Genomic DNA, 15,661 nt, shown 5'->3' with positions numbered 1-15,661 from the left:
ATGCTAGGTAATTTAGCGTGCATAGCATAGCCCTTGGGGTGGTAGCTAATTCCCATGGTGAGGAATTAGTGAGTGAGTCACTAGGTCTCAAATGAGTGGGACTAGTGAGCTTGGTAGCCGTATCTGGGTTTGATCGGTGAGGTTGAACTATGTGTTCACGAATAGTCGGTACCGCATGCATGGAGTCTCATTGCATAATGTATGTATGGCGTATAATATGAATGGATGTATTCCAATATCATACGTGTGTTTTGTGTTGGGTTGAGTATGATTATGATTTTGAGTTGATGTTGTCGTTGCTGAATGTGTGATCTGATTTGGGTGATGAAATGTGTTAAATTACTTAGCATTACATGATATTTTATAATGCTTATTATATCGATTGAGGAACTCACCCTTACAACTATGTTTCAGGTAACGAGCAGTGATTGAGTAGAAGCTAGTGCTTGGAGTCTAGTGTAGTTCCTTAGTGGGTCATGCTCTGGTAGATGTAACATCGGGACGGGATGTTTTACCTTGTTTTCATTTTGGTTGTTGAAAAACTTTACATGTAATGTGTTACATGGTTTGCATGATTGATTAGATCTCTATCCGCTGCGAATTGTGCAATGTTTTATTTTGATTAATAAATGAGCATGACAAGTTATTATATTGGTGAATGGTGTGAAGTGTCAAGTGTGACACCCTTAAATTGCATATCTACTCTGATTTATATTTTGTTGAATTAATTGATTATTGGGGTATTTTAGAAGGGTGTTACATTAGTGGTATCAGAGCATAGTCGGTCGAGTCGAGTCGTAATTATTCTGTTTCCCTGTATGTGATAGGTGTTGTGTAACCCTATCCGTACTTATTGTTTTAGCTTGTTGGGTTCTCAGAATAGAGATGGCTGGAAGAGGTAGAGACGATGCTGCGATTGCTAAGGCTCTGGGTATGCTAGCTGGAGTACTTGGAGGGAATCCAAATGTTGTGGGTTGGGAGCTGCTCGTCAACTGAGTGAGTTCCAGAAGAACAATCCTCCAATGTTCAAGGGAGCATACGATCCAGATGGTGCTCAGAAGTGGTTGAAGGAGATCGAGAGGATCTTCCGAGTGACTGAGTGTGCCGATAACCAGAAGGTCAGGTTCGGTACGCATATGCTGTCTGAGGAAGCAGATGATTGGTGGGTTGCTACCCGCACTGAGTTGGAAGCTGCTGGGAGTGCTGAGATCACTTGGGCGGTGTTCAGAGAGAGATTCCTGAGGAAGTACTTTCGAGAGGATGTCAGAGGAAAGAAAGAGATAGAGTTCTTAGAATTGAAGCAGGGCAACCGGTCTGTTACTGAGTATGCTGCTAAGTTCACAGAGCTGTCGAAGTATTACACTCCATATGATGAGGCAGTAGCAGATGGGGCAGAGTTGTTTATGCTGTTAGCGACTTTGGAGGCTAAAGATAAACTGGCGATTTGCGATCTAGCCGTGGTGTGTGATTTTCCTGATGTGTTTCCTGAAGAAGTGAATGAATTACCGCCAGAGCGTGAAGTTGAGTTCTCGATTGATTTGGTACCTGGTACTAGGCCGATGTCGAAGGCTCCGTACCGTATGTCTGCTGTTGAGTTAACTGAATTGAAGAGTCAGCTGGAAGATCTGTTGGATAAGAAATTTATTCGTCCGAGTGTGTCACCGTGGGGCGCACCAGTGTTATTGGTTAAGAAGAAAGAAGGTACTATGAGGTTGTGTGTGGACTATAGGCAACTGAATAAAGTGACGATCAAGAATCGGTATCCTTTGCCGAGGATTGATGATTTGATGGATCAGTTGGTTGGTGCGAGTGTGTTCAACAAAATAGATTTGAGATCGGGGTATCATCAGATACGTGTGAAAACTGAGGATATTCAGAAGACTGCTTTCAGAACAAGGTATGGACATTATGAGTATTCTGTAATGCCTTTTGGTGTGACTAATGCGCCTGGGGTATTTATGGAGTATATGAATAGGATTTTCCATCCGTACCTAGACAAGTTTGTTGTGGTGTTTATTGACGATATTTTGGTGTATTCGAAATCTGAAGAAGAGCATGCTGAACATTTGAGAGTGGTTTTAGGAGTTCTACGAGAAAAGAAGTTATTTGCTAAACTGTCCAAGTGTGAATTTTGGTTAGAAGAGGTTAGTTTTCTTGGTCATGTGGTTTCAAGAGGTGGTGTTGCTGTTGATCCTTCTAAGATAGAAGCGGTATCTAAGTGGGAAGCTCCGAAGTCAGTTTCTGAGGTAAGGAGTTTTCTTGGACTTGCAGGTTATTATAGGAAATTCATTGAGGGATTTTCTAAGTTGGCGTTACCGTTGACGATGTTGACTAGAAAGGGGCAAGCGTTTGTTTGGGACTCAAAATGTGAAGAAGGTTTCCAAGAGTTAAAGAGAAGGTTAACTACTGCTCCTATTCTGATATTACCAAGTCCATCGGAACCATTTGAGGTTTACTGTGATGCTTCATTGTTGGGTTTGGGTGGTGTTTTGATGCAGAATAAGCAGGTTGTAGCTTATGCTTCGAGACAACTGAAGGTTCATGAGAGGAACTATCCGACACACGATTTAGAGTTGACAGCTGTGGTATTTGTTCTGAAGTTATGGAGGCATTACTTGTACGGGTCAAGATTTGAGGTTTTCAGTGACCATAAAAGTTTAAAGTATTTGTTTGATCAGAAAGAGCTAAATATGAGACAGAGGAGATGGTTAGAGTTTCTGAAGGATTATGACTTTGGTTTGAATTACCATCCGGGTAAAGCAAACGTAGTGGCTGATGCATTGAGTCGGAAATCATTGCATATGTCTATGTTAATGGTTAAGGAATTGGATTTAATTGAGCAGTTCAGAGACTTGAGTTTGGTGTGTGAGAGTACTCACAATAGTGTTAAATTGGGAATGTTGAAGTTAACGAGTGGTATTCTGGATGAGATTAGAGAGGGTCAGAAATCCGATGTGCTTTTGGTTGATAAGTTGACTCTAGTGAATCAAGGTCAAGGTGGTGAATTCAGAGTTGATGAGAATGGTGTTTTGAAATTTGGTAATCGGGTGTGTATTCCGGATGTTACCGAACTTAAGAAGAGTATTCTTGAGGAAGGACATCGTAGTGGCCTGAGTATTCATCCTGGGGCTACGAAGATGTATCATGATTTGAAAAAGTTATTTTGGTGGCCGGGAATGAAAAGAGAAATTGCGAGTTTTGTTTATTCTTGTTTGACTTGTCAGAAGTCAAAGATTGAGCATCAGAAGCCGTCTGGGCTAATGCAACCATTGGCTATTCCAGAGTGGAAGTGGGATAGTATCAGTATGGATTTTGTTTCTGGTTTACCGAGGACAATTAAGAATTTTGAAGCTATTTGGGTGATTGTTGACAGATTGACAAAATCGGCTCATTTCATTCCGATCAGAATGGATTATCCGTTAGAGAGATTAGCTGAGTTGTATATTGAGAAAATTGTAAGTTTGCATGGTATTCCGTCGAGTATTGTTTCGGACAGAGATCCTAGATTTACATCGAAGTTCTGGGAAGGTTTGCAGAGGGCTTTGGGAACTAAGCTGAGATTGAGTTTTGCATATCATCCGCAGACTGATGGTCAGACTGAGAGGACGATTCAGTCACTGGAGGATCTTTTGAGGGCTTGTGTTTTGGAGAAGGGAGGTGCTTGGGATTGTTATTTACCTTTGATTGAGTTTACCTACAACAATAGTTTTCATTCGAGCATTGGTATGGCACCGTTTGAAGCTTTGTATGGTAGGAGATGTCGGACACCTTTATGTTGGTATGAGTCCGGTGAGAGTGTTGTGGTTGGACCGGAGATTGTTCAACAAACTACGGAAAAGATTAAGATGATTCAGGAGAAGATGAGGATTGCTCAGAGTCGTCAGAAGAGTTATCACGACAAGAGGAGGAAGTCACTTGAGTTCCAAGAGGGAGATCATGTGTTTCTTTGTGTTACTCCGATAACTGGGGTTGGTCGAGCTTTGAAGTCGAAGAAGTTGACACCTCGATTTATTGGTCCTTATCAGATTTTGGAGAGGATAGGGGAGGTAGCCTATCGTATCGCTTTACCGCCGTCACTTGCGAATTTGCATGAGGTTTTTCATGTGTCTCAGTTGAGGAGGTACATTCCTGATCCGTCGCATGTGGTCCAAGTAGATGATGTACAGGTGAGAGATAAATTGACGGTTGAAACATCACCTATGAGGATCGAGGATCGAGAGTTGAAGCAGTTGCGGGGTAAAGAGATTTCTTTGGTAAAGGTAGCTTGGGGAGGACCAGCAGGTGGCAATGTGACTTGGGAACTTGAGAGTCAGATGAAGGAGTCTTATCCAGAGTTATTCGCTTGAGGTATGTTTTCGAGGACGAAAACTCTTTTAGTGGGGGAGAGTTGTAACACCCCGATAAAATGTTATAATTATTTAAATTAAGTTAATGGTATATTTATTAATTTAATTAAATAATTGGAATATTATTGGATTATTATTATTGGAATATAAAGTTGGAATCAGTAAAAAGGTCCCATTTGGTAAAAAGGGTTTTCACGTGAAAACAGAGAACACGTAATATTGGGAGAAAAGAGAAGAACTGAGAAAGGGAGAAGAAGAGGCTAGGGCTCAAGAGGAGGATTCACGATTGTTGAAGGTCGAAGAATCAATTGCCGGATTAACTCAGGTAAGGGGGGTTTATCGTCGTTTAATGGGTATTATGGGTTAACATGTAATGGGTAGTAATAAGCCATTGAATTGACCCTAATTTGGATGATGAATGTTGCAAATTTTGATGACCAAATTACGTTAAAAACTGTGATTGAGTCTATAGTTGGGTGAGTCGTAGTTTTCTGGACGTGTAGCTTTTTACGGAATCGAAATCGGAGGTCCGGAAGTCCTCCGACGGTGAAAAATGCGGGGGATTCTGCATTCTGTTCGTGTTAGCGCAGGAACATCTTTCTATCTTGCGTTAACCGGTTAACCCAGGGTGTTAACCGGTTAACACTGTTATGAATTATGAGAAATGGCTGTCTGTCTTGCGTTAACCGGTTAACCCAGGACGTTAACCGGTTAACACTGTTAAAAATTGCCAGGAAGCGTGTTCTGTGTTGCATTAACCGGTTAACCCTGGGCGTTAACCGGTTAACACTGTTTGGAAAGTGAAAAATTGATATTTAAATATTATGGACATATTTGATGATTGGTCTATATTGGTGTATGATATAGTAGGGATCATTTCCCGTTGTTTTGAGCAGTATAAGTATTAGTAGAGTGTGCTAATACTGTGATTTATTATTTGGCATGATATGAATATGATTCTGTGATAAATATGCTGATGATGTATGATGGTATGCATAATGCTGTGAATGTATCTGTTATGTATGCAATTGTGAATGGACTGTTTATGGCTTAGAGTGTGAGCATATGTCCATTGTGGATTGTTGTTGATGGTTGCATGCTAGGTGATTTAGCGTGCATAGTATGGCCTTTATGGTGGTAGCTAATTCCCATGGTGAGGAATTAGTGAGTGAGTTATTGTGGATTGTTGTTGATGTTTGCATGCTAGGTGATTTAGCGTGCATAGCATAGCCCTTGGGGTGGTAGCTAATTCCCATGGTGAGGAATTAGTGAGTGAGTCACTAGGTCTCAAATGAGTGGGACTAGTGAGCTTGGTAGCCGTATCTGGGTTTGATCGGTGAGGTTGAACTATGTGTTCATGAATAGTCGGTACCGCATGCATGGAGTCTCATTGCATAATGTATGTATGGCGTATAATATGAATGGATGTATTCCAATATCATACGTGTGTTTTGTGTTGGGTTGAGTATGATTATGATTTTGAGTTGATGTTGTCGTTGCTGAATGTGTGATCTGATTTGGGTGATGAAATGTGTTAAATTACTTAGCATTACATGATATTTTATAATGCTTATTATATCGATTGAGGAACTCACCCTTACAACTATGTTTCAGGTAACGAGCAGTGATTGAGTAGAAGCTAGTGCTTGGAGTCTAGTGTAGTTCCTTAGTGGGTCATGCTCTGGTAGATGTAACATCGGGACGGGATGTTTTACCTTGTTTTCATTTTGGTTGTTGAAAAACTTTACATGTAATGTGTTACATGGTTTGCATGATTGATTAGATCTCTATCCGCTGCGAATTGTGCAATGTTTTATTTTGATTAATAAATGAGCATGCCAAGTTATTATATTGGTGAATGGTGTGAAGTGTCAAGTGTGACACCCTTAAATTGCATATCTACTCTGATTTATATTTTGTTGAATTAATTGATTATTGGGGTATTTTAGAAGGGTGTTACACATACTACTCAAGCCACACCCTGATTGATTCACCAATCCCTACTACTACAGGTGTATAAATTCTAATCGTCAAGCTAATGACGTTAAACAAGCGCTGCGTGGGAGGCAACCCATGGTTTTTCTTTCATTTTACTTTTTCGCATTTATTTTTTTTATTTTTATTTTATAATATTTTGCATCGAGACTAAAAATTTGAATGGTTTGCATTTTCAGGATCACTTTCTTAACTTTTACAGGATGCAGGGTTTCGCTGACATGCATGTTGCCTATAGAGATAACGCTCAGAGAGAGCGCTACATCGCCCTGTATCAGCGCCCTATGGCACCCACACGTTACCCTGATCAGCATTGTGTGGAGGCACTGAGTATCGAACCGAGTATCCGATTCCTTAGCCATCAGCTCCACTGGGACGAATTTGCTGATGACTTGAGTAACACATATAGGAACCTGACTTTGGAGTTCTTGAGTTCATTCGACTATGACCCATATTCTGGACCAGATGGGTATGCTGCTTTCAGACTTTTCGGAGTTGAGTACTCCTTCAACCAGAAAGAGTTCGAGGACCTGTTGGGTTTCCAGACCACTCCTGGTGCTATCCCGGAGACACCTATGGGATATTTTCTGGGTAAGGAGGTGGAGAAGTTTTGGAGTGATATATCAGGTGGCGGAAGCCAAGATCCATCTATGCAGCTATCTTATGTCATACATAACCCAGCCTTCAGATATTTTCAGATGATATTAACACATTCCTTCCTGGGAAGACCGGATGCAGAGACACTACTGAGTGAAGAGGAGATCTTCCTATTATTTTGTGCATCGCAGTCTCGTCCAGTAGAATGTGGTAACTTTTTATTATATAGTCTCAGCGGTATCTTCAGATCCACCAAAGGAGTCATCCATGTGGGTGGAATCATCACACAGATTGCTGTCGCTTTAGGTGTTTCTCTCAAGCTGTCACATCTTCGGATCTACTGTGGATACACTACCATGGACATCAATTTCTGTTTGACCAGAGGATTGATGAGGAGATCCTCTTTCCACCCATGTCAGTTCCGATTGCTAGTCGATAGTGAGGCCATCCATTATTTCACACTGCCAGACCCTATGATGACCAGTGTGCATGATCCAGCGAATTGGAGTTATGCTCTAGAGGGCCAGGGAGAGACCGTCGAGGCACCGAGATCACCACCCGTTGCTGAATACACGCCTACACCACCATTTCCTAGAATCACTGTTTTCTCTAATAATCATTCATTGCAGACACCCGACATACGCATCCAGATTGCTGAGTGCCGTAGAGAGATTGCAGAGCTTAGACAGGAAGTGGCGGACCTAACTTTACAAATGAGAGTGTCTGATCTCACCCATGCTACTGAAGCCGACTGTCTATATCAGGAGACCGCAGAGCTCAGGCAGGAGATAGCCACGCTCCGTGGACCCACTCAGGAAGACGACATCCCTACTATATGATCTCACCATTTCATTTTATTTTATTTCTCTTTTATATATTTCTCGTATTTGCATAACTTATTTTATATTATCGCATTTTGAATATTATATGAATACCTTGATATTTCTATTTTTACCTAATTATATGCCTTATGTTTTGATTTATTTGCATTTTTTATTTTTAGTTGTTTATTTATTTATCAGTCTAATATTTAAATTTTCGTTTTATTTTTATTTTTATTTTTATTTATGTTTTTGTCTTTTATTTTTACTTATGTAAAAATTATGCAAGCCAATAATACTAGGTACTCACGAGGCAAATGCTATTCAGATCCCTCAAAGCCAAAAGACAAGAGAAGCCCAAAACCAAAAGACCAAAATCTGGCCCAGCCAGATTTGGCCTTGTGGCGCCCGCCATAGGACCTGTGGCGCCCGCCACAGCGTCTGTAAATGGTCGGGGCAGAACCCTTTTCTTCACCATTTTTGCAACTTACAACTTCCCAAACCCATTTTTTCACCTTGGAAAAACATCCTTGAACCCACAAAAAGCTCATACTTTCCTAACCATCATACCACACAAATCATTATTCCACTTTCCATTTTCGATTTCATCCGTCGGATTTTGTAAAAATCCAACCTTTTCACCAACCACTTCATCTTCTTCACCACTTTTCAAGAGCATTCAAATGGAGTACAACGAATTCATTCTTCGAGGAGGGAAACCGGGGGATAGACAAAGAAAAATTATTGAACGGTTGTAAAATCGGGAAATCCTCCCGACAAGGTATGTTGACGAAAACTGTCTCTACACTTTAGGTATCTATCATAGCATATTTCATTTATTAAATAATTTAGGTTTGCATAATTTCTTTTCCACCAAAGAACCTACCTATGAGCGGTTGACAATTGAATTTTTGAGTTCCTTAATCTATATTGTCAACCCTAACACTGCTAGCACAGTTGGTACTGTCAAATTTAGAATGTTTGCTATTGAATATGAGTTCAGTACCGACGAACTAGCCAGCTTGTTAGGGATCCCTCATGGGGAAGGTGCTATTTGTGAGGCCCCTTTGGATTCCGAATGGTCTGTTGAGGTATTTTCCTTCTGGGAGCGTTTATCAAACACCTTCATAAACTCTTTTGAAAGAGTTCTTGCCTCAACTATCCATAACCCGACCATCAGAGTTTTTAGATATCTGTTGGCATGTACTATTTTTGGCCGGGAGAATCCAAATAAGGTTAACGCTAGAGAGCTTCTATATTTGCAAGGAAGCCTCACAAATAGGCGAATTAATTCGGTTCCGTTCATGCTTGCCCATATGATTTTAACTTTGAATAAAGCGGGACCGATTTCTTTTGGTGGATTGATTATGTCTATTGCTCGGGCACTTAACCTGAACAATGAGTTGGCTACCCTAGACCCCTTACCTCCTCACACAATTAACCTAAAATTTCTGAGAGACATGAAATTGTGCCATTCAAGGAGAGAAGGAGGTTATACACTTATGGTTCATGGTGTAGTCATCCCATCTATTGTCCTACCTTGCACTAAACGTACAGATATACGAGATGAGAGGAATTGAACCTACGATTTAGACGCTCCCCCTGTTTTGGGTCCTCTTCCTCCTAACATTCCTGATGAGGCGGCTGTAGCGGGGTATTCGTTACCATTAGAGATATTGACTAAATCCAAGGTAAATCATACAAGTCGAGTCGCCACCGCACTTCTATTTATCCAAAGGAATGGTTAGAAAGCAAACAAAAACCTAAAAGTTTTATCGAATCAAAAACTAGTAAAAATGTCAGAGATCTGGGTAAGGGGGTTGGTTATGCAATGGGAAGGTGTTAGGCACCCAAAGCATCCTAGGTATTCCTAGGGAGCCCTTTTCACATTTGTTGCAAAGGTGATTGTTTTTTTTGTGAAAATTTATTTGTGCAAACATGATTGAAGGGATGAGAAAAGAATATACAAATTTATTTACATTTTGTGTTTGAATGGATGAACCCATTGCCTACGTACCATCTTAAAAAAAAGATTAGGATCAAAACCTCGTAGTTCGGGATAAAAAAATTCAAAAAAAAGTTGGTGAATTGATTGGTCCAAAAACCTTAAGGTCTTTTGTTATCAAAGGGAGAAAACTCAACCTAAAACCACAAATCCACCATGTGAGGATAGCTTCAACATGCTAGTGAGGGGTTAACCCTATAATAAGCATAGAAGACTCATTGTCCATCACTAAGGATAAAGGTGAGTATTATATCTACCTCAAGGATAACTCAAACCTAATAGCTAATGGTTATAAAAAAAGGGTTTGATTAAGAAGGTGGCCATTGAAACCACAAAAAGTATTTGAATGGGTTATATTTACCAATTAAAAGTATTTACAAAAATATGGTTAAAGTGGATTAAAAGGTTCGATTCAGAATAAGTGTTATGAAAAATAAGTTTTGAAAATCAAAAGCATAAGGCTTAGGTTTCTAATGTTGAAAACAAAAGTTATTGTTTGCACAAAAAGTTTTGGCTTGGGTTAGAATGGGGAAAAAAAAAGAAGGGTTAAATTCCTAAGCATACAAGAGATAAGGGAAAAGAAAATAAAACCACATTAGGAGTTCCCCTCTTGAGATCATATTGATGATCCAAGCATCCTAGGTACTCCTAGGGAGCCCTTTTCACATTTGTTGCAAAGGTGATTGTTTTTTTTGTGAAAATTTATTTGTGCAAACATGATTGAAGGGATGAGAAAAGAATATACAAATTTATTTACATTTTGTGTTTGAATGGATGAACCCATTGCCTACGTACCATCTTAAAAAAAAGATTAGGATCAAAACCTCGTAGTTCGGGGTAAAAAAATTCAAAAAAAAGTTGGTGAATTGATTGGTCCAAAAACCTTAAGGTCTTTTGTTATCAAAAGGAGAAAACTCAACCTAAAACCACAAATCTACCATGTGAGGATAACTTCAACATGCTAGTGAGGGGTTAACCCTATAATAAGCATAGAAGACTCATTGTCCATCACTAAGGATAAAGGTGAGTATTATATCTACCTCAAGGATAACTGAAACCTAATAGCTAATGGTTATAAAAAAAAGGGTTTGATTAAGAAGGTGGCCATTGAAACCACAAAAAGTATTTGAATGGGTTATATTTACCAATTAAAAGTATTTACAAAAATATGGTTAAAGTGGATTAAAAGGTTCAATTCAGAACAAGTGTTATGAAAAATAAGTTTTGAAAATCAAAAGCATAAGGCTTAGGTTTCTAATGTTGAAAACAAAAGTTATTGTTTGCACAAAAAGTTTTGGCTTGGGTTAGAATGGGGAAAAAAAAGAAGGGTTAAATTCCTAAACATACAAGAGATAAGGGAAAAGAAAATAAAACCACATGAGGAGTTCCCCTCTTGAGATCATATTGATGATCCAAGCATCCTAGGTACTCCTAGGGAGCCTTTTTCACATTTGTTGCAAAGGTGATTGTTTTTTTTGTGAAAATTTATTTGTGCAAACATGATTGAAGGGATGAGAAAAGAATATACAAATTTATTTACATTTTGTGTTTGAATGGATGAACCCATTGCCTACGTACCATCTTAAAAAAAAGATTAGGATCAAAACCTCGTAGTTCGGGGTAAAAAAATTCAAAAAAAACGTTGGTGAATTGATTGGTCCAAAAACCTTAAGATCTTTTGTTATCAAAGGGAGAAAACTCAACCTAAAACCACAAATCCACCTTGTGAGGATAGCTTCAACATGCTAGTGAGGGGTTAACCCTATAATAAGCATAGAAGACTCATTGTCCATCACTAAGGATAAAGGTGAGTATTATATCTACCTCAAGGATAACTCAAACCTAATAGCTAATGGTTATAAAAAAAGGGTTTGATTAAGAAGGTGGCCATTGAAACCACAAAAAGTATTTGAATGGGTTATATTTACCAATTAAAAGTATTTACAAAAATATGGTTAAAGTGGATTAAAAGGTTCGATTCAGAATAAGTGTTATGAAAAATAAGTTTTGAAAATCAAAAGCATAAGACTTAGGTTTCTGATGTTGAAAACAAAAGTTATTGTTTGCACAAAAAGTTTTGGCTTGGGTTAGAATGGGGAAAAAAAAGAAGGGTTAAATTCCTAAACATACAAGAGATAAGGGAAAAGAAAATAAAACCACATTAGGAGTTCCCCTCTTGAGATCATATTGATGATCCAAGTAGCTCTCATCCTTTGGAATAAGCAGTCACAAACAAATATCTCATGTCATTAAGCACAGGTAATCAGAATAAACCTCCAGGGGGTATCCCACAAATAAAGTGGAACACCAGGCCGTCTCTGCAAGAGTCATGTGAGCCCTCACAAAAAAACTCAACAAACAGGTTAGAGAAAAAAAATAGGGTAATCAAGGGTTGCCCCCAAATCAAAATGTAACCACATGAATCATGCCCTTTCAATTCACAAAAAAAACTCACAAAAAGCAACCAAGGGTAGGAGGCCTAAACCTCCTGTCAAACACATGCATCAAAAGGGTATCAAATTCACCCATAATACCTCATATATTCAGAAAATTCAAATTGAAGGCATAAAGATGATGGATATAGGGCAAACCTGATTGGAGAGATCGAATGAAATTGAATTGCACCGTTGGGTTTGCAGAGCAATTTGAGGGTTTATATGAGAGGGAATTGGTTCTTTGCCGATGAGTTCCCTTCAGCCTCTGGAGGTTGCTCTGAACTCTGTCAGCTCTTCTCTCACTTTCTTTTTCCTGCCAGGGTAATAGGAATGGCCTCTCCTTTTGTTTCACTGAAACTCTGAATTTATAACCTGGTTTTTGTGGACCTGTGGGCTCAAATGAGAGAGACCCAAGTCGATTTTTTTTGTTATATTTTATTTTGTTTTTGTTTTTTTTTATTAATTTTTAATTTTTAATTTTTTTTCGTTTTTTTTTCGGTTTTTATTATTATTATTATTATTATTATTATTATTATTATTATTATTATTATTATTATTTTTTAGTAAACAAAAGTAAGAGAAACAATGATGTATAATTCAAGCATGCTTGGTGATCTCAAACCAATCACAAGGAGTCCCACCCAAAGGCAAAGGGAACCAAGATGCTCATGATCCTTGAGGCTATGCAAATGCAATGTTATGATGCCATGAGGGATCTTAGGCTCAAAATTGGGGTCTTAAAGATGCCCCTATTTAAGGTCATTCTAGCCGGAGAAGTGAAGGTTAAAATCTTCGTCTCGACGAGGTAGAATGGGCTTAAATAATAACAAATAGACAAATTTTGGTCCCTAAGAGACCTCATGATGCAGATGTATGTATGCAAATAGTATAAACTATGTGGGGATATGTGTCCATAAAGAAGAAAAGACATCCGGAGAAATTGACAATCCATATGAGAAATAAACTCAATGGGACAGAGACTCTGGGGACTCTTATGGGGATTGGAGAGGGAATAAAATGCGTGAGCAGGTCACGACTCAACGCTTGGGGAACAGAATTCCAAAGGGAAAATATCCAATGGAAAGACCCGAGCTGACTCAAAGGTGCATGTATTGGGGAATATGCCAATACAGCAAAAACTATGCACAACGGATACTTCGGATAAAAATTCGGATGAAAACAATCCACTAAGGGACTTCGCTGGGGATGCCTAAAAGGACACTCCTGGGGAAGCAGTGGGACGAGGTATTACCGGTTACTGGGTAATAAGCTCAAGGAGACATGTGATCTGATCGCCGGTATGAGGGTGAGATACAACATGCTCGGGAAGGATGAATATCTAAGACCGGTATAAGGGTGAGAGATATCAATCAACCAAATCATCTGAGGAAGACCTAAAAAGGTATATCTCAACTCAGGAAAATCTGACTCCACAGAGGACAAAAAGTCATAATAGGGAGCAGAGAGGAGGGAATACCAGGGATACCGGTTACTAGGCATATAATAGGTGACCAACTAAGACGTGAATTGGGGAATATTCCCAAAACACTCATCATCCAAAAGAGGGCTAAAAGCAAACTCGATGATATGATGGATATTCGACTCCGTAAAGGGGGTACGAATCTTACTCGACTGGGGAAGAACAAAAGCTTCGACCAAAGAGTGCATGAAATATACTATCTATCACCGTCAGAACGTAGATAATATACTCGCATGGACGATTATCCACAACCGGTTACTGGGTTAATAAAGGATAAATCGACCGATAAGAAAAGGCATCGGGATACCGAAACTAGGTATATAATGATGACCAATCAAGGCGTGAATTGGGGAATATTCCCAAAACACTCATCATCCAAAAAGAGGGCAAAAAGAAAACTCGATTATAGGATGGATATTCGACTCCGTAAAGGGGGTACGAATCTTACTCGATTGGGGAAGAACAAAAGCTTCGACCAAAGAGTGCATGAGATATACTATCTATTACCGTCAGAACGTAGATAATATACTCGCATGGACGATTATCCACAACCGGTTACTGGGTTAATAAAGGATAAATGGACCGAAAAGAAAAGGCATCGGGATACCGAAACTAGGTATATAATGATGACCAATCAAGGCGTGAATTGGGGAATATTTCCAAAACACTCATCATCCAAAAAGAGGGCAAAAAGCAAACTCGATTATAGGATGGATATTCGACTCCGTAAAGGGGGTACGAATCTTACTCAACTGGGGAAGAACAAAAGGCTTCGACCAAAGAGTGCATGAGATATACTATCTATTACCGTCAGAACATAGATAATATACTCGCATGGACGATTATCCACAACCGGTTACTGGGTTAATAAAGGATAAATCGGCCGAAAAGAAAAGGCATCGGGATACCGAAACTAGGTATATAATGATGACCAATTCAGGGAAGGAACAATCGTTACTAACAACAACAAGATAGACGAGAGATGACCCGCTGGGGATAAATTGCGTAATTAGAGCAATTATCCAAGAGATATATCACCGGTTACTGGGTGGTATACTAAAAAATTAAGGAATGTCAATATCGAATTTTGTATAAAGATAACCAACAAGGAGGAAATTACATCTACCGGTATGAGGGTAGAGAACCACAAAAGAGAGTACCCGTCATCGGTTAGGATGAACAAAAATTAAGATTTAACTCTGCACGGGGACAAAATAGGGTTTACAACTACCGGTATGAGGGTAGAGAACCACAGAAATATGACTTATAACTACCGGTATGAGGGTAGAGAACCACAGACTCCGCCGGGATAATAATTACTAATTATTGAGCGATTATTCATTTACCACGGGGAAACAGGAAAAGAGTCTCAAGAGACCGATCTAGGATCAAACTAGATAGGCATACCAAATCAAGACTTGTCCCGGTGAGGATATAACTTAATGGGGAAAACCATTCCAGTATATGTGTTCGGAAGGAACAAAAACAATCAACATCCACGAGGATATAACCCGTGGGGAATATGGAAGAAAGGATAGACGCTTTCTGCTTATGGAGCTGACTCTATATGGAGAGATCAGACACACATGTCTGCTTGGGGAAGTATATCACCAAATAGCAGGAGACAACAAATAACGATATATGGCAAAGAATGAAACATGAATACCTGAATGTTATAATTATGCATGAATATGCATGGTTTATGTATGATGTATGCTGACAGACAGACATATCTAACACAACCAGGTCCAGGAATTAACCACCCGGTACTACATCTCAAGAGAGAAAGCCAAGTTCACCGCGAAGTATCCAATCTGTTGGGGATCAGAGATACCAGGAAGCAAAGAACTCTGCAAGGGATGAATCATCAATCATTCCAGTTGGGGACGAGAGTTATCACAGACAAGGTCCGCCACACTAACAACTCTGCTAGGGAATCTATCTGTGGAGATAAAGGATTTATAGGGATCAACCACCAAATA

Source organism: Lathyrus oleraceus, chromosome 2 (assembly GCF_024323335.1).
Source record: "Lathyrus oleraceus cultivar Zhongwan6 chromosome 2, CAAS_Psat_ZW6_1.0, whole genome shotgun sequence".
Classification (NCBI taxonomy): Eukaryota; Viridiplantae; Streptophyta; class Magnoliopsida; order Fabales; family Fabaceae; genus Lathyrus; species Lathyrus oleraceus.
This window is presented reverse-complemented; position numbering follows the sequence as displayed.